General features: G+C 31.2%; 1 long non-coding RNA gene across 1 annotated transcript; it reads left to right on the top strand.

The window, feature by feature from the left end:
* Positions 1-5,221: 5,221 nt before the first annotated feature.
* Positions 5,222-18,956, top strand: LOC141536079 (uncharacterized). The gene is made up of 4 exons (XR_012480685.1): positions 5,222-5,354; positions 13,571-13,693; positions 13,913-14,128; positions 18,376-18,956. It is a non-coding gene; the product is annotated as an uncharacterized LOC141536079 (long non-coding RNA).
* Positions 18,957-19,680: the final 724 nt, after the last annotated feature.

Here is a 19,680-nt window from a genome sequence, read left to right as displayed (position 1 = left end):
AGTATAGCAACATAAAAAAAAAATTTTTGAGAAAAAAAAATTGATTGGGCGAGGACTCGATCTTAAAAGTTTCGCCGACGTAAGCTTTCACTTACGCCGCGTAGCCATCAGACGTCGTATCGAATAAAAGTAAGAATTAATATAAAAACTGCGTTTGGGAATTTCCAGTTACCATAATTATTATTCTTATTATTATTGTTATTTAATAATAAATTATTATTATTAATAACAGCGTAAAAAATTGATATTAATTTTTTTAAGAAAAAAAAATTTTGTATTTTAATTTTTATTGATAAAAAAAAATTTATTTTTTATATTAAAAAAAAAAAAATTAAACCTACATGTTTTTAACAAAAAAGCATTATTTATTTATTTTAATAAAAATTAAAACATTATTTTTCCCGCTGTATATTTCGGCTGAAATCGGATTCTTAGAATTTCACACGAACAGAGAGCTACTGTTGTGTGAGTTATTCCTCTGTTTCGTGTGGCAGGAGGTTTATTCCCCTCGATTCGTTCGACTTTCTCGGATTCCTTCGGTTCCGCTCGGTTTTCCGACTCACAGACACGCATCGCTTGCTTGTGTCCGAGGCGCGCGCGACGCCAAAGAGGGGGTAAAAAAATCGCACGATCTGGCCACACTGTCTCCGACCAGTGAGGCCAAATCGTGAGTAGAAATGTCCCCTTCCCCAAGCGAAATAACACGGTGCGTAATGCTGGGTGGGGGTATTTTCTACTCACGATCTGGCGTTACTGTCTCCAACGCAGTGCAACCAGATGCCAGATCGTAGGTAAAATGTTCCCCCTCTCATGGCGAAATAGCATAGTATAGCATGGAATGTAATGATGCGTGGGGGAACGTTTTACCCCCGATCTGGCTGCACTGTTCCGACGCCGCGCATACAATCACACACTTGAAAGCTATGTATCGATGTGGGCAGAAACATAACATAGAGCGCCCGTTATTTCCTCTACATGAAAGTGATGATTTTTTTTTTTTTAATTTTTTTTCAAGAAACGCAGCAATTAATAGCTACAAATAATAAATAATTTAACTATTGATGATGGCTACTATAAATTATTATTATTTCTGGCATAATTTTTTTTCCATCAACAAAAATTGCAATTTTTATTAACAAAAAACGAAAAAAAGGGGGGGAGGGGTTACGTTTTTGATGATATCTCAGAAAGTATAAGTGATAGCAAAATTTTGCAAAAAGATCCTTTAAGAGCAGGAAATTTTCAAAAAAAACCTTTACTCCCGGAACTCTATCGCGATTATTAATAATTTAAATTTAGCGTAAAAAATAGCGCTCCAAGCTGTAGCTTTATAGCATGTGCGCGCAACCGCTTTTGAGAGTATTCCACATAAAATAATTTTTTTATAACATTTAATTTTGATTTAAAAATTTTAAAAAGTTATGAGAGTTCTAAAAAAATTAAAGAAGATAATCATGTTGGAAAAAGTTGAAAAATATTTTTTGTTAAGAAGTTATGCTTTTGTTAATTGAGTAAATTTTTCTAAACCTTCGTCAATGTTAAAAGCCATTCCATTGTTTCAATAATAGGTCTATAATTTTTAACTTCGTGAAGTCCTTGCTGTAGACATACTTGAAAACATGACGTTATAAGAATTTATAAAAGTTGTTTATTTTGTTAATTAGAATTTTTTTAAGTTGACAAAACAGGAAAAATCTTGGAAATATTTAAAAAAAAATTTTTTTTCACTTACTTTTTGTTATTACCAATTTTAGATTTACATATGCCACATGCTAATATGATAAAAAAAATTTTTTAGTGCATTAGTTTATAAATTTTTTCTAAACAAATGGACTTGTTTCATATTTTAGAAAAAATTTTTAACTTCCCACTAAGAAAATTGAAAATTTTCGAAAATCGGGAAGTTATTGGTTTTACCCCGATTTCGAAAATCGAGTAATTAAATAATAATTTTAACTGTTTATAATCGTTTTTTTAATATTTCATTGGCTTAAATTATTAGTGAAGAGAAAATTTTTCTTCTAAAAATCTTAGTTTGCTCTTCTTATAAAATTCATAGTATTGTACAGATTGTAATGAACTTAATCTTCATTGTTAACACTATCATCGTAAAGTTAAATAATACTTAGTCCATTTGTACTTTCAATCATTTCATTATATTCTAAAAAAAAATATAATAAACTTAATGGTACACGGAGAAAAAGATATCGTTAAAATGACTATCCAACGTATCTTCAAATGACGTTTCCTTTAAATAACGATCCAGTTGTCTGATTTAAGGATTCATTTGTTTCACGTAAGCATACAGAGAATAGCTCTCGTAAATATATGTAGTTTCGTTAACGTAAGGATCTGTATAGTTGAGTTAACTAAATGTTATGCCTAAATGACACGGAACGTCATTTTGACTATCCGCTGTATAGCTGAATTAACTTTACCGAATATATCTCTAATAAGAAAAATGAGTATACGGCGTATAGTCAGAATAACGATACGCATCCTTATTATAACGATATTTTTTCCTCCGTGTAACTAAAATAAGAAACAAATATGTTTAACTGAAATTTATCGACACTGATAAAAAAATTAATTTGACTCAAGAGCCTAAATCTTAAACCCAGAATACCTTTTTGAAGAAAATGATTTTCTTGAGTCAAGAGACTAAATTCTTGAGTTAAGAAATTATTCTTGGTCTAAGAAAATTTTCTTGAGACAAAAAAATTTGAATTTTTAATGAAAAATTTATATGTAGTCGATATTTTACTTGAAAATTACCATTATCATGTAACACAGTAATTAGTCCCGTTTTGTATTGTAAACACTACTGCTCTTTGTTTTTCTCCGTGTATGTTGCTAAGAGTTTGAAGAGAGTATTCATTTGTGCACATATTTTTTACGAATGTTAACGAAATTGAATACTTACCTGATTAAATTTCTTCGCATCCCATACTATCGGCATTTTATTATTTTAGAAAAACTTACCAAATTACAAGCAGTTACTCATATTGAGTATAAGTCACTATTGAATGGAAATAATGTAACGAGACCAGCACATACGCAAACGTTAGAAATAAACGAGAAAATTACTGAAGCATGGCAGCTGTACGAAAATAATATATTGGATATTCCACACTTTTTGGCATATGTAAGTAAATTTTTAAAAGCATTTCATCAAAACATCAATGATAGTTTTGATGACTTGGAAGTGAATGTTGCTGGTATTGATAATTTAATACAGTATATTACATTGCAAGGGCAAGAAGTTAAAATTCTTAGACTGCGCATCATGCAGGCATCAGTATGGCACGCTGTTTTACTATTTAATGATCAAATAAAAGTTGTCTCAAAATTGATAACTAAAATAAAAAATCTACATTTCATTTCAAAACATAATTAGAATGTTGTAGATTAATTTTATATCTAAGCATACACTTTTTAAATAAATAAATCATAAAAATTATAATTCGTCCTTATCTGTCTCTTCCTATGCATAAGCATTTAAATCTATGCCAATATAAAAAATTATTATGAAATGAAAAGTTACTTTTTTATGTTTTTCAACAATATTCTGCTATTGAATAGTAAAAAGGCGGGCCATACACCAGTTTAGCTCGTCGTATGATAAGTAAAAAAAAATAATATTATTTCAACTAATGTAATTTTTAAACCCAAAGATGAAATGATATTTCATTTTACATATACCAGGATGATTAGAATAACGATGAGTTATACCATTCATGCCTAAAAAATGTTAAATTAACTCTTAAAAATGTTGAATAAAAATGAACTTTGGGAAATTTGTCGTTTATTGTCTAATTAAAAAATATTGGATATCAATAAATAAATTTACCTAAATTGCAAAAATTGCACCTATAGATGATATATAATGAAAATGAGCCACTCCATAATAAGTATGTAGAATAATATCAACTAAGTGTACGTTGTGTGCGCAAGCGCACAAGTAAAAGTTTATTATATGATAATTTTATATTCTATTCTTAACCAATCACATTACGAATAAATGTTTCACGCGTGATATATTTTCATATTTTCCATCTGAATCATACGAGTGGATAGCAAAAGACACCTTCAGCTTTTTTGACAATCTACATGTGTCAATTTTTCGAATTTTTTTTTTCCCAAAAAAAAATTTGAAACTCGAAAATTATGATTGTTTTTTTAGTTTGGAAGTCGATATAAATGCAAAAACAATTTTTTTTTAATTAAAATCAAAAAAGAAAAATTTAAGATTTTTTTAAAATCTACATATGTCGATTTTCTGATTTTTTATTTTTTCTAAAAACAATTTGAAATTTTGACATTTTTTTCGTTTGGCAGTCGATATAAATGCTGAAAAAATTTCCTCAATTAAAATAATCAAAACAATATTTAGATTTTTTAAAAATGTACATATGTCGATTTTCTGATTTTTTATTTTTTGTAAAAAAATTCAAAATTCGAAGATTTTGATCTTTTTTTGTTTCGGCTTTCGATATAAATGCTAAAAAAAAATTTCTCAATTAAAATAAAAAATAAAAATTCAGATTTTTTCAAAATCTACAAATGTCGATTTTTTATGTTTCCTGAAAACAGTTTAAAATTCAAAGATTTCAACATTTTTTCCGTTTTGGTAGTCGATATTAATGCTAAAAAAAATTTCTTTAATTAAAATAATAAAAGAAAAATGAAGATTTTTTGAAAATCTATGTCGATTTTCTATTTATTTTTTAAACAACTTGAAATTCGGTTTTAATTTTTTTTTTGTTGTGGCAGTCGATATAAATGCTGAAAAAAATTTCAAAAAAAAAAAATTTTTTTTATTTTGGCAGTTGATATAAATGCTGATTAAAATTATTAAATTAACTTAAGCTACCAAGCAGCATTAAAGATTTTTTGTTAACATTTTGTAAACTTTAGTTATATATTTTTTATTTTATAATATGTATCTTAATTTTATTTCCAAGTTAAATGTTATTTATTTTTAATTTCTGGTTTTAAAAAAAATGACTTAAAAGTCAACATTTTTGTTTGTGCCACTTGAGTCGTAGCACAGAAAAAAATCTTTCTTATTTCTAAGAAGCTACTATCGGTTACCCCTTCTTTTAATATCAATACCCCTTTCGTTTTCGATGTACAGATATGCCGCCTTTCATAGATGTTGCGTGCGCATAATTCACCGACCACGAAAGGGGTATTCTGCCTCTGCCCAAGATCTAAACGCGCGCGTGCCACTCAGTCTTTGTCTTGAGATCCTACAGTTAAGAGTGTATTTCTCGTTTGCTGAAATATTTGTTATTTTTTTCACGTCAGATAATTTTAACATTTTTTCAATCAAGAAGCAAAATTAATTTTTGGTATGTAATTCCATAATAATTATTTCACAGCTGTCAATTTAAAAAAAATTTTTTTAAGAAATTTGCAAGAAAAAATTTTAAAATACCTTGATGGGATTTTAAAAAAAATTTTTTATAAGAATTTACTTTTTGAAAAGTGTCTGCTTTTGTTGAGTCGCGTATCTTAAAATACAAATAATCTATGAATATTATCCAACTATGAAAATACAAAATATTTTTAATTTATATTTTTCAAAAAATAAAAAAATTCTATTCCCGGGAAAAAATGATCAGACCTGATCAGACATGAACAGGCATGAGTCTTCAGCCCTGATCAGACATGAAAAATGACCATGCCTGATCAGGCATGAATTGACCTGATCAGGCCTGATCAGACATGGTCAGGTCTGAAAACCCATTACTATTTTTAATTAATTATTTTGCTTAATTTTATGGTTGTAGTACTTGATAGAGTCGTACGCAATTCTCTATAATAAAATAAAATAAAAAAAAAAATAATTACATATTATTGTAAGGATGTAACACCAGCGGTCAACCATCCAACTACCAACCATGCTCAATGCTGTTTAACTCTGGTGTTATCCGTTTGCCTTGAATTTCCCGCCTGCTGTGCTGCTATATTAGATGTAACAATTCTATGAAGTACATAGAGTATCGAATAAGTTTATGATAAATATAATGTTAAAATTGGTTTTATAATATATTTTGATAGTCCTAATTTATTTATGTAACCGAATCTCATTATAATATCACATTTATTTAAATAATATAATAAGTAATGATTTTCATATTAGGCAGGAGCAGAGCAGACCATAACATCCCATAGAAAATGTAATAAATTTTTTATTTCAAAATTATTTAAATAAACGTAATGTTAAAAATAATTTTGCACTTTTTGTGATGACCAAAAATTTTTTTCGTCAAAGAAAAAATTTTTATCATATCTCTGACTATAGTCAGAGAGGAACAGTCATAAACAGGCATGGTCAGACATGAATAGACATGAACAGGTATGAACAGGCCTGAGCGTATTTAACACTTCAGACATGAACAGGCATGGACAGGTCTGATCAGGCATGGAGAGGTCTGATCAGGCATGGACAGGCCTGAACGTATTTAACACTTTAGACATGAACAGACATGAGCAGGCATGGATAGGTCTGGTCAGGCATGGACAGGCCTGATCAGGCCTGAGCGTATTTAGTACTCCAGATATGAGCAGGCATGAACAGAACTGATCAGGCATGATCATGTATAACTTCAGGCCTGGTCATACATGAACAGGCATGATCAGGTCTAATTTCAGGCCTGATCATACATGAACAGGCATGGTCAGGTCTGATCATTTTTTCCCGGGTACTTTATATATGCACCAACTTTGCGGTTTTATTGTATTTAAAAGAAACATTCATATATATTGAATTTTGAACTTAAATCATTTGTCCATCCATGATTATTTGTTTTCATATGTAATTTTGTAAAGTAAAGTCTCACTTTCTTCCCTCGAGACAGGGCCGAAAATTGAAATTCTTAGTGCAGATATGATAAGAAAAATATATTACTTAAAAACGACCAATCAACTATATAGAGGCAAGTTTTATTAGATAAACATTGAGAAAAATATTCCATCCCCAAAAAAATATTGTTTCAATTACTTTAACAAATGACTAAAAAAAAGTAATCGTTACTTATTCTGATGATTAATAAAGTAAGAATTGTAACACTCGATTATTTTTTTATTTTTTTACGATTTTTATATTATTATAGAATTTTCATATGCAAAAAACAGTAAACCAATTGTTGTTCATATTTCATTTGCAATATTTTTAGTGTAACCATTGAGAAGGAATATTTTCATATTTAAATATTAAAGAATAACAACGATAGATGATTTTTTTTTGCGTAATATGATATATGTAATATTTACATGCTTACACAGGCCTATAAGAACATTTATCTTTACTATCATTGTGTTTTCATATCAACCTACTTCTCATTCTGATTTTACTTTTTCTTTTTTTATGGACTAAATGCGCATGCGTTATACACCATTGCTAGCAAAAAACAAAATGTTTCCTCTCGCTTATATGAAAATCGACGCAACTGACATTATTTTGTATGTTATATTAATAACAAATTTTTTCACACTAAAAGCCATCGCTTTCAATACATTTTCAAGCTGTTGAAGCTCAAATACTCGTTGGAAAAAAATCATTTAATCATTTAATTAATCATCTATTAGTTTTTGGTAAAACTTCGATCTGCGATGTTGATAATTATTAAATGTAAAATGCTAAACAATTTCATTCATTAAATTATACGAATTTGTACGTTATCACCCGTCACGACTCATGTAAATGAGTTTATTATTTATTTATTTTGTTTTAATACCAAGGCGCAAAGCCGAATGGTAAAAACGATCCATATAAAATTATACTTCACATTACAGCTAATATATACATAAAAGAAATAAAGAATTTACATGATAGCTTAAAATATAGAATTTACATAATAATCAAGTGCATATGATGTTTTTAATCATAATAACCAGCTTAATATTTTGTTATATTATTGTTCGAGATTCATGAGAAAATCGAATACTCTCGTCTTAAAAGACTAACCTAGAGAGTTAGAAATTTCAGGGGGTAAATCTTACCAAAACCGAATAGCTTATTACAATTATAAAAAAATTAACTTGAGTTAAAAATATTAGTTTGAAAAATTGGATCATCTTGAATTATGCAGAAAACATCTTGAATCAAGAGAATTTCCTTGCTTTTTCTAAATTTCACTTGTCTCAAGAATTCCTCTACGTAATTCAAGAAAAGATTTTTCACAATGATTTTCTAAGTTGAAAATTTTTTTTCTTGAGTTAAGTTTAAAACAACTATACCCGACTAGAAATTACTTCGGGAATACCCAGAGTATATATCTGGACCCTATTGGGTTCCAAGGAGGCATTCCCAATAGGGAAATTTTTATGAGGGCCCAATCAGTTCCCAATTGGGAAATCCTCAGAAATAATTCATTAATTTGTAATTAATTTTTCCCATTCAGGCTCTGTGTGGGACCTAATTGGGAATTCCCAAAACAACAGTAAAAAATTTTAACCAGTTTTTCCCAATTGGGATCTGTATTGGGCCTCAATGGGTAAACCCAAGATAAAAAGTAAAAGTTTTGGTCAGTTATTCCCAATTGGGCTCTGCATTGGACCTCAATGGGAAAGCCTAAGATAAAAGAAATAGTTTTGGTCAGTTTTTTCCCGATTGGGATCTGTGTGGGTACTCAGTGGGCAATCCTAACGTGAAAATTAAATGCTTCGAGTGAAAATAAAAGAGGAAAAATTATTTTTTCCATGGTATTTGTGATCGGTAAGTGACTAATAAAATTATTTTAGATCAAATGATTTATTAATTTTATGTTTTTAAAGTTGTAATTTAACAAAAATTTATTCTAGTATTTTAATTAAAATGAAGAATTCAGTACTTCTGCGCATGTGCCGGTAAAAGTTAGTATTACGAAGCTCAGTCTTTCGTTACACATATCGCATCAGTATAATATTTAAAAATTATATTGTGAGTCATTTCATACCGAATAAGTTATGTTAAATGAAATGAAAGAAAATGTTAAATGCTAATAAGTTCAATAGAGCTCGCGAACTGGCTCGATTGAGACAAAGAAGACGTAGAGAGTTATTCCAACAAGTTAGTACTTCGGCATCTCATAACTCCTCAAAATCATCACAGGTGTCTATTAATTTCGAAGAGCCAGCAGTAGAATATAATAATGAATTGAATAATGACATTTTTTTAAATGATGATTTTGACAGTGATGTATCGGACAATAACGAAAGTGATGAAGTTTCTGAAGATGAATTTTCTTCTGAGTCTGAAGAAAGTACACCAGATTTCTTAGAAACTGATGATGGTGAAGAACTGAATGAGAATGGTAATGAAGAGCCTTGGAATGATGGTGAGGAACTCCGACAGTGGGCTTTAGCTAGTCCTCCGATTCCTCACACCCAGCTCGAGTCATTATTGGAGATTTTAAGAAGAGAAAAATACCCTATGTTACCGAAGTGTGCCAAAACGTTCTTAGGTACTGGTAATGGCCAATATGAAATTGAAAAACTAGACAATAATGACTCGGGAGACTTTGTATACTTTGGATTAGAAAAAAAATTACAGCAATGTGTGAATTCAGAGCTGCATGAAGTTCGTCATCTGCAATTATTAACAAATGTAGATGGTGTACCTCTTTATAAATCAAGCTCTGTCCAACTTTGGCCAATATTATGTAAAGTCTATAACCAGTTGGATGTATATAAGCCTTTTTTGGTGGCAGTTTATTGTGGGAAACAGAAACCACCTAATGTTAATAATTATTTGGGCAAATTCGTTGCAGAAGTAAATAATCTTCAAGAATCTGGTGTCCAAATAAATGATGAATTGTTTCAGATAACAATCAAGGCATTTATTTGTGATAGGCCAGCTAGAGCTTTTATTAAAAGTATTAAGGGACATGGAGGTTATTGGGCATGTGAACGTTGTCAGGTGAAAGGTCAGCGAGTAAATCGACGAACAATTTATCCCATTGATGACAACCAGTGCATACCAAGAACAAATGATTCGTTTAGAGATCAACGGAATCCTGAACATCACACAGGAGTTTCACCTTTGCTTGAAATTGAGCCTGCTATTGATATGATAAATGACTTTGTATTAGATTCTATGCACCTGGTGTACTTAGGCATAGTCAAAAAAATTCTTGATTACTGGCTTAATGGTAGCATTAAAGAAGTAAAATTGAGTAAGACAATGAAAGACCTACTTTGTGATCAACTTTTACAACTAAAATATCAAGTTCCGCAAGATTTCCAAAGAACAACAAGATTATTAGATGATTTTGCTAAGTTTAAAGCTACTGAATTTCAATTCATTTTATTGTATGCTGGTCCAATCGTCTTCAAGAAAATTTTATCACCAGATATTTATAAGCACTTCCTACTTTTACATGTAGGAATAAGAATTTTAGCTTCAAAAGATCTAGCAGTTGCAAAGTTACGACAAGTTAGACATTGTTTAAATATATTCGTAAAAACATCAAAAACATTATATGGTAAACAATGTCTAGTGTCAAATATGCAAAGTCTCATTCATCTTTCTGATGATGTTGTAAATATGAGATGCTCAATCCCTGAAATATCTACTTATTCATTTGAAAGTGAGCTTGGAAAACTAGGAAAACTGATTCGAAATGGAAATAAACCTATTTCACAACTTGGTCGAAGGATGAATGAATTATTATATAAAAACATTGAAAAGGTTACAATTCCACCTACTATCAAAATTATCAAAGAATCGCATCAAGATGACTTTAATAATACGCCTATTACAAGTGTCCAATATAAAGGAGCAATTATTACATTAAAACATCCGAATAATACAGTGTTATTAAAAAATAAAAAAATTATTCAAGTGTCAGGAATGTTTAAACCTTTTGGTGAAAATACTATATTTATATAACAGGCTTACAATTTAAAAAAATTTGCCCAATTTACGAATATCCTTTTAATTCTGAACATTTTAATATGTGGGTCGTTAATGACAGAAATTGTAAAACAGTAACGATTCCTTTAAGTAATATTGACAAAAAAATGTATAATAACACTAAACAATCGAAGAATTTTCAGTTAAGTACGGAAGGTTAACGAAGCGTGAGTGTAAGAAAAAATAGGTTATTTGTGATTGTTGATTTAAACTGTGCATTTATAATTTTTAATATTGTTAAAATAATATAAATAATAGAAATTTTTAATATCAATTTAAACTTCTAAGAGTATAATAATTATATATTACGCATTGGTGTATCGATGGATAGTGGTATTCATACCAAACAAAAGACGCTAGTTTTAAGTTACGGAAGGCAAGTGTTACGCGAGTGCAAGTTAAAGCAGGTTACTTGTGATTGTTAGTTTAAATTATTTTTATTTCATAATATACTGTTAAAACAAATTTAATACTAAGAATCTTTAATATTAAATTAAATTCTCGAAGAAAATAATTGAATTTTTTAAAGGTGATATCAGCATTAGTGATTGAAAATGACTGAAGACAAGTAAGTATTATAAAAGTAATAAGCATAGAATAAATTGAAACATTAGTTGTTAGAGTATTTCAGGTAGTTTTTCTGTGTATAAACAACCCGGGAAAAAATGATCAGACCTGACCATGCCTGTTCATGTATGATCAGGCCTGAAATTAGACCTGATCATGCCTGTTCATGTATGACCAGGCCTGAAGTTATACATGATCATGCCTGATCAGTTCTGTTCATGCCTGCTCATATCTGGAGTACTAAATACGCTCAGGCCTGATCAGGCCTGTCCATGCCTGACCAGACCTATCCATGCCTGCTCATGTCTGTTCATGTCTAAAGTGTTAAATACGTTCAGGCCTGTCCATGCCTGATCAGACCTCTCCATGCCTGATCAGACCTGTCCATGCCTGTTCATGTCTGAAGTGTTAAATACGCTCAGGCCTGTTCATACCTGTTCATGTCTATTCATGTCTGACCATGCCTGTTTATGACTGTTCCTCTCTGACTATAGTCAGAGATATGATAAAAATTTTTTCTTTGACGAAAAAAATTTTTGGTCATCACAAAAAGTGCAAAATTATTTTTAACATTACGTTTATTTAAATAATTTTGAAATAAAAAATTTATTACATTTTCTATGGGATGTTATGGTCTGCTCTGCTCCTGCCTAATATGAAAATCATTACTTATTATATTATTTAAATAAATGTGATATTATAATGAGATTCGGTTACATAAATAAATTAGGACTATCAAAATATATTATAAAACCAATTTTAACATTATATTTATCATAAACTTATTCGATACTCTATGTACTTCATAGAATTGTTACATCTAATATAGCAGCACAGCAGGCGGGAAATTCAAGGCAAACGGATAACACCAGAGTTAAACAGCATTGAGCATGGTTGGTAGTTGGATGGTTGACCGCTGGTGTTACATCCTTACAATAATATGTAATTATTTTTTTTTTTATTTTATTTTATTATAGAGAATTGCGTACGACTCTATCAAGTACTACAACCATAAAATTAAGCAAAATAATTAATTAAAAATAGTAATGGGTTTTCAGACCTGACCATGTCTGATCAGGCCTGATCAGGTCAATTCATGCCTGATCAGGCATGGTCATTTTTCATGTCTGATCAGGGCTGAAGACTCATGCCTGTTCATGTCTGATCAGGTCTGATCATTTTTTCCCGGGTATACGTAATGATGCTTGCAAGTTACTTTAAATAACAGCAGAATATGTGAATTTTTATCAAAAAAATTTTCGTCTTGAAGTTATCCATAATATATAATATATAATAAACAAATTCCATTTTCAAATAAAAGTAATTTTTTTATAATTGTTTGAAAAAATGGCTGTAAACAATCGATGGTCCAAAATCTCTCCAAAATAATCGCGATGTTCAGTTTAAGCGGGTCATAATATGTAATGAGACTTGCTTGTTCACTGAATTCTAAATTTTACAAAAAGCTAATGTCTTGTCTAAATCATACACTGAAAAAAAGTTTACTTGAACCCAGAAATTATGTGGAAACAGATTTATTATTTTTGAACACAAAAATTTTCTTGAATAAAAAAATTTTCCTAAAATATAGTGAAAGTTTTTACTTCAGCCAAGAGAAAATTTGTTTTTCTGAATATTTTCTTGGGTCAAGAAAATTCATTCTTTGATAGTAATTTTTTTCTGTTAATTGGGTAATGCTCCATTATTGAAAATTTGTTAATATTTTGAATACATTTTGATATTTATATATTACGAAAAAAGAACACACGAAAAAGTGCGCTAGCTGTAAAAAATTGTAATATTAAATACAACTAAGTTCTTTTTCTAGTTTAAAGAGATCAAAGAGTGCGTATTCTTTAATTTCAAGGAATTGAGCATCATTGCCTCTATGCAAACTGTTTATATATATATATATATATATATATATATATATATATATATATATATATATATATATATATATACAAGTTGAGGTGAATAAACTCATTTCAATTCATAAAAATTTTTCTGAATATTTTTTTTTCTCCGGTGTCGATTACTCTCAAATTTTTATTAATTATTATTTGTTTTTTTTTTTTTTTTTTTTTTTCATATTCAAAGGTTTTCAATTTTTTGAGATTTTATGGCTAAAGGAAATCGTAGCTCTTATATTGAGTCCTTACCCGACAGGGTTTTTGACGGATACGTTTATCGCCAAGGAAGACCTTTAAAAGATGGTGCTAGGTATGTATTAAGTGACTATAGCAATAAACTTTTTAAGATTAATATATATATATATATACTTTCAATAAACAGTCTGAGAATATTAAACATAAGTTTAGAGTAAAAATGTACGGATTATTTTCATTAGTAGTTTAGTCGTGGATTTATTCTATAGTATTTATATTTTCATAGCCGGACTGAATAAATGATTATCTTCATCATTTAATATATTGGTTTCAGACGTTTAATTTGTTCCCGAGCTGAATCGGATGCTTGCAATGCTCAAGGTAAATTGTCTGCTACTGATGATTTTTCCTATGTAGAAGATAAAAGTGTACATTCGCATGAGCGAGATCCAGACAGCGAATATCAAGCACGGTTTATGCGTGATTTATACATCGCAACGAAACATGAGTTTCGAAATCTTCAAAAAATTTATAATGAAATATCATTAATGTAAGTAGCATTTTTTATACATAGCAGATTTTTTTCATTAATTATGTGTATTAGATAAAAAAATTGAATGTAGTTAAAAATGAGTCTCCCTGATAAAAAAATGTTGATTGAGAAACATTCATTATTGTAAGATTTGAATTTTTTTTTCAATAATTTCAATTATTCTGTATGTACACTACTGGAAAAAATTAAGGGATCAAAAAAAAATTCCAAATTTTTCGGTAGTTTTCAACAGGCCGTAACTTTGAGAGAAATGGTTGTACAGGAAATAAAAATAAAGGAAATTGTAGCTCCAAGTGTCTAGTTTTTGGATTAGAACTTCAAAATTTTGTAGCCTCCGCGGTTTCTGAGTAATCATAGAAAAACCAGCAACAAAAAAATTCTCAAAATTTTTTTAGTTTTTTTTTTTGGTCTACGGGCGTGGAAAAAATTTTTTTAGCTTAACCCCCAAAAGGATCGGATACTTTGTTCATTTAGCTTTAATTTCTTTTTTAAACACCCTGATACGTCCACTCCTCGCTGAGATATCGGTCTTCAAATGGAAAAGGATCTTTTTGTCTTTGATTATCGATATCTCAGCAACCAATGATCGCACAGAAAGTTAAAGGTGGGTTTCAAGAACTAGAATGAATTCCCTTAACGACTGTCCATTGTTTATTCGAAAAAAATTTTTCTTTCCGTCACATGAATTTGAAAATGCAACAAAAAAGGGCTTTTAGTGGTTTTTGGAAAATCAAGCGCTGGATCGAAAATAAAGAGGAAACCACTAATGTTAAGTGTGCCTTTTACAGTTCAATATGTCCACAAAAACCCTACAAAGAATCAAATTAATCCAGCCAGCCGTTTTTTTGTTTCACTTGATCGAATTTTTGAAAAAATTAAAGGATCACGTTTTTGCTCTGAAAAGCTCATAATTTTTAAAAATGAGAAAAAAAAATGGTTTTTTCGAGCTTTTCCCACATTTTCGTTCCAAAAGTGCATAAATTTTCAAAAAAAAAAAATTCAAAAAAAAAAAATTTTCAAAAAAAAAAATTTCAAAAAAAAAAATTTTTTTAACAAGTTAAGGAAACTCAAAAAACCATCGCCTAATGATTTTTATCACCTTTCCACCGCTGCATTCCTTGATTCTACTGATCGCCTTTTAATTAAATTAATAAAAAAAGTTAATACCCCCAATCGAATTTCGATTTTTTTCATACGCTTTTCGGAGTTTTTTCTTTCTTTTCTTTTTGTGAATCCTTAGCAAATCGCTTCATTCAACAGTTTTTTTCAAAACTAATCCCTCTGCGCTAAAAAAAATTTTTTTTAATTTTTTCGTCAAAATTGAAAATTTCTGACTTTTGATTCTTAATCATGGTTAGACGACATTTATCGGAGGTGGAAGTCGCTCGGTTAGTGACTCTTATCGACGAAGGTTACACTCAACATGCAGTTGCTATCCGGATGGGTGTAAGTCAATCTGTCGTATCTCGAGCTTATACCAGATACCAAGAGACGAATCAATATCATCGTCGCCCCGGACAAGGTCGCCATCGAGTCACTAATGCCCGCGATGATCGAACAATTGTTAGAGAAGTTCGACGACAATCTTTCGTCAATGCGAATATTGTCGCTCGGAACTTCCCCAATCGCAGACAACAGCAACAACAACAGCAACAGCGACGACGGCATCAAGTGCGAAACATTTGCTCTCGAACAATCATCAACCGTCTTCGTGAAACTGGGTTACACGCACGACATCCTAATCGTGTACCCCTGTTGACAGCAAGACATCGTCGAGCTCGTTTAGCGTATGCTTACGATCATCGAAATTGGAACTTGAGGGAATGGACATATGTTTTATTCACTGATGAGTCTCGTTTTAATCTGTATGGCAACGATCGACGTCCTCTCGTTTGGCGCCGTCGTGGAGAACGTTTTCGCCAGAACTTTGTCCGTCCAGTCGTTGCCTACGGCGGTGGATCAGTTATGGTGTGGGGCGGCGTTTCACGAAATTGGAGAACACCTTTGGTAATTGTACGCGAAAATTTGACAGCTAGACGTTACATCGACCAAATTTTAAGGCCCATTGTTCTGCACAGACGACAACATCTGAGGTCGTTCATATTGATGCAAGATAATGCACGTCCACACACAGCCAACATTACCCGGCGCTTCTTTGAGCGGCATGACATCACATTGTTGCGACACCCAGCAATGAGTCCAGATCTCAACCCCATAGAGCACGTTTGGGACATAATGGGCCGTCGGTTGCGTAGAGAGTATCCAAATTTGCAGAACTTAGCTGCTTTGGAGCGCGCGCTTCAGCACATTTGGAATACCATTCCGCAGCCTCAAATTACCGTCTGCATAAACATGGCTGAACGTTTGAGAGCCGTTATTGAAAACAGGGGTGGTAATACCCGGTATTGAACCAACAAAAACCTTCAGAGAATGAGTTTGGAGTCATTAAATACGGTGGAACTGACGAGCCACCGGGTCTCAATTCTCCTGAAATACCTTACACACACACACACACACACACACACACACACACACACACACACACACACACACACACACACACACACACACACACACACACACACACACACACACACACACACACACACACACACACACACACACACACACACACACACACACACACACACACACACACACACACACACACACACACACACACACACACACACACACACACACACACACACACACACACACACACACACACACACACACACACACACACACACACACACACACACACACACACACACACACACACACACACACACACAGAAGCGTAAATCCGACCGCGCGACCTCCACGTGGTACGCTTTGGATAACGCTAATGCCGGCGGTAATTGTTTTCTTAAACTTTTCAAGAGAAAAAATTTCAAAAAAAATTTTTTTTTTTTTCAATTTAAGCACTTTCTGGAACAAAAATGTGGAAAAAGCTCGAAAAAACAATTTTTTTTCTCATTTTTAAAAATTATGAGCTTTTCAGAGCAAAAAACGCGATCCTTTAATTTTTTCAAAAATTCGATCAAGTGAAACAAAAAAACGGCTGGCTGGATTAATTTGATTCTTTGTAGGGTTTTTGTGGACATATTGAACTATAAAAGGCACACTTAACATTAGTGGTTTCCTCTTTATTTTCGATACAGCGCTTGATTTTCCAAAAAACCACTAAAAGCCCTTTTTTTGTTGCATTTTCAAATTCATGTGACGGAAAGAAAAAATTATTTTTCGAAAAAACAATGGACAGTCGTTAAGGGGAATTCATTCTAGTTCTTGAAACCCACCTTTAACTTTCTGTGCGATCATTGGTTGCTGAGATATCGATAATCAAAGACAAAAAGATCCTTTTCCATTTGAAGACCGATATCTCAGCGAGGAGTGGACGTATCAGGGTGTTTAAAAAAGAAATTAAAGCTAAATGAACAAAGTATCCGATCCTTATGGGGGTTAAGCTAAAAAACTTTTTCCACGCCCGTAGACCAAAAAAAAAAAAACTAAAAAAATTTTGAGAATTTTTTTGTTGCCGGTTTTTCTACGATTACTCAGAAACCGCGGAGGCTACAAAATTTTGAAGTTCTAATCCAAAAACTAGCCACTTGGAGCTACAATTTCCTTTTTTTTTATTTCCTGTACGACCATTTCTCTCAAAGTTGCGGCCTGTTGAAAACTACCGAAAAATTTGGAATTTTTTTTTGATCCCTTAATTTTTTCCAGTAGTGTATATATAGATATACCATTTGCATGGCGTTAATTTTTTTCAATCGATATTTTTAATCAGGGCTAGAACAAAAATGTTTATTATAAAAAATTTCACTGTTTTCAATTAAGTATGCTCAATTTTTAATTATGTAAATTAATTATAATCCAAAAATATTTTATAGAATACAAATTTTCATATTTAATTTGACATAATTAAATTCTTTAGAATAATATTCTTTATTACAAACTTTTTTTTTTTAATAAAGTTAATTTCTTTATCGGTGTAGTAACATAGATTTGCTATATCAATAATAATAATAATAATAATAATAATAATAATAATAATAATAATAATAATAATAAAGTTTCATGTCTTTTTTGACTGAACATTTAAGATTTAGCTTGTTATTAATATGCCACTACTTTTTCTACTATGAACACTGAAAAATATATAATGATTTTACTTCCTTATATTCTAAAAGTTTTATATTCTATTTTACTGAATTTTTATTATTGTTTTATAGTCATCAAGAAGTTGCTACTTTAATTAGCTTTGACAAAATTAAAAGAAGAATGCAAACATGGCAAGAAAATCGAGTACTTCCGAAGATAACATCTGCTGATGATTTAAAATCAAAATTACAAAGTGAAAGATTTAAAAACATAAATCTCCATAATGATGGGAAAACGACAATTGAATTTTTAAAAAATCAAAATGGTCAAGAGAGTGCAATAATATTTGTTGATAAAGATATATATATATATATATATATATATATATATATATATATTCAGTTTCTTATATTGTAGATATACATGTGAAAAGCAATAAGTATAAGTGTATTTCGAGATAAGTTTAGTTGTATGTATTAGTGTAAGCGTCAAGCGAAGTACGAATTGTAATAGTTTGAGTATATATGTGTGACGTATGGAGGGGAGACATGAGGTCGGAGATTTCGAGCCGACATTTTTGTAACTCACTTCTCCTTGAGAGCCCAGAACTGTATAATCTACCCTCTGTAATTCAAATCATAATCTTATATTTAAATGTTTAGTCAATAAATGAAATAAGTACATTTTACACGATTTAATAACCAAATAACAAGTCGTTCAGTATAATTAATTTAAATTCAAATTTCCTTTTCCCGCACTTGTACCGAGTATTTTAATACTCCCGGGCGAAAAAACGACGGTAGGTAACGGTCGAATCAATAAAACAATTCGCAACTAGATGGAGGCAGACCAATTAACCACGTGACACAATTTGACGCTCATAACCAATGTTACGTCCCGGTTTCCTCACAGGTTTGTAGGTAGATGGTAGAACAACTAGAGCTGGAGATAAAGATGTTACGATCTCCAGAGTCGTAAGTAGAAGGTTCTCGAATTAACTCTGAAATACCTAGCTTCGGTGAATTTAATTAATAAATAACTTTATTTAACTGTTTAAAATACACGTTTAATGAATATGATTTGACAACTGTCGTGAAGTACGTAATAGTGTTTCGTAACCGTAATTAATAGTCTCATGACAAGTATAAATTATGAAGAGCCTTAAGTGTGAGACGTTAAGATTAAGAAGCCGTAGCAATAAGACAAGCCCCGAACTACCCGTGCACCCTGCTTATATCCCCGTTGAAGGGCCGCGCCCTGCGGGAAGTAGGGCTGCGTATCAGGCCCCGAATGTCCTATTCTCCTGAGTTGATATGCGTGGCATCTCCGAGTCCGACTCGGATGATCCGCGCTGACTCAACTCCGGAGTCCAGGACACACAGGCGTTCGTTATCATTATTTTTTTAGAACATTCCTCGAACGTTCTCGAATATACT

The sequence above is a fragment of the Cotesia typhae genome, unplaced genomic scaffold, assembly GCF_013202065.1.
Source record: "Cotesia typhae breed Kobodo isofemale line unplaced genomic scaffold, CoteBio_Ctyphae scaffold_152, whole genome shotgun sequence".
In the NCBI taxonomy this organism is placed as follows: domain Eukaryota; kingdom Metazoa; phylum Arthropoda; class Insecta; order Hymenoptera; family Braconidae; genus Cotesia; species Cotesia typhae.
This window is presented reverse-complemented; position numbering and strand designations above follow the sequence as displayed.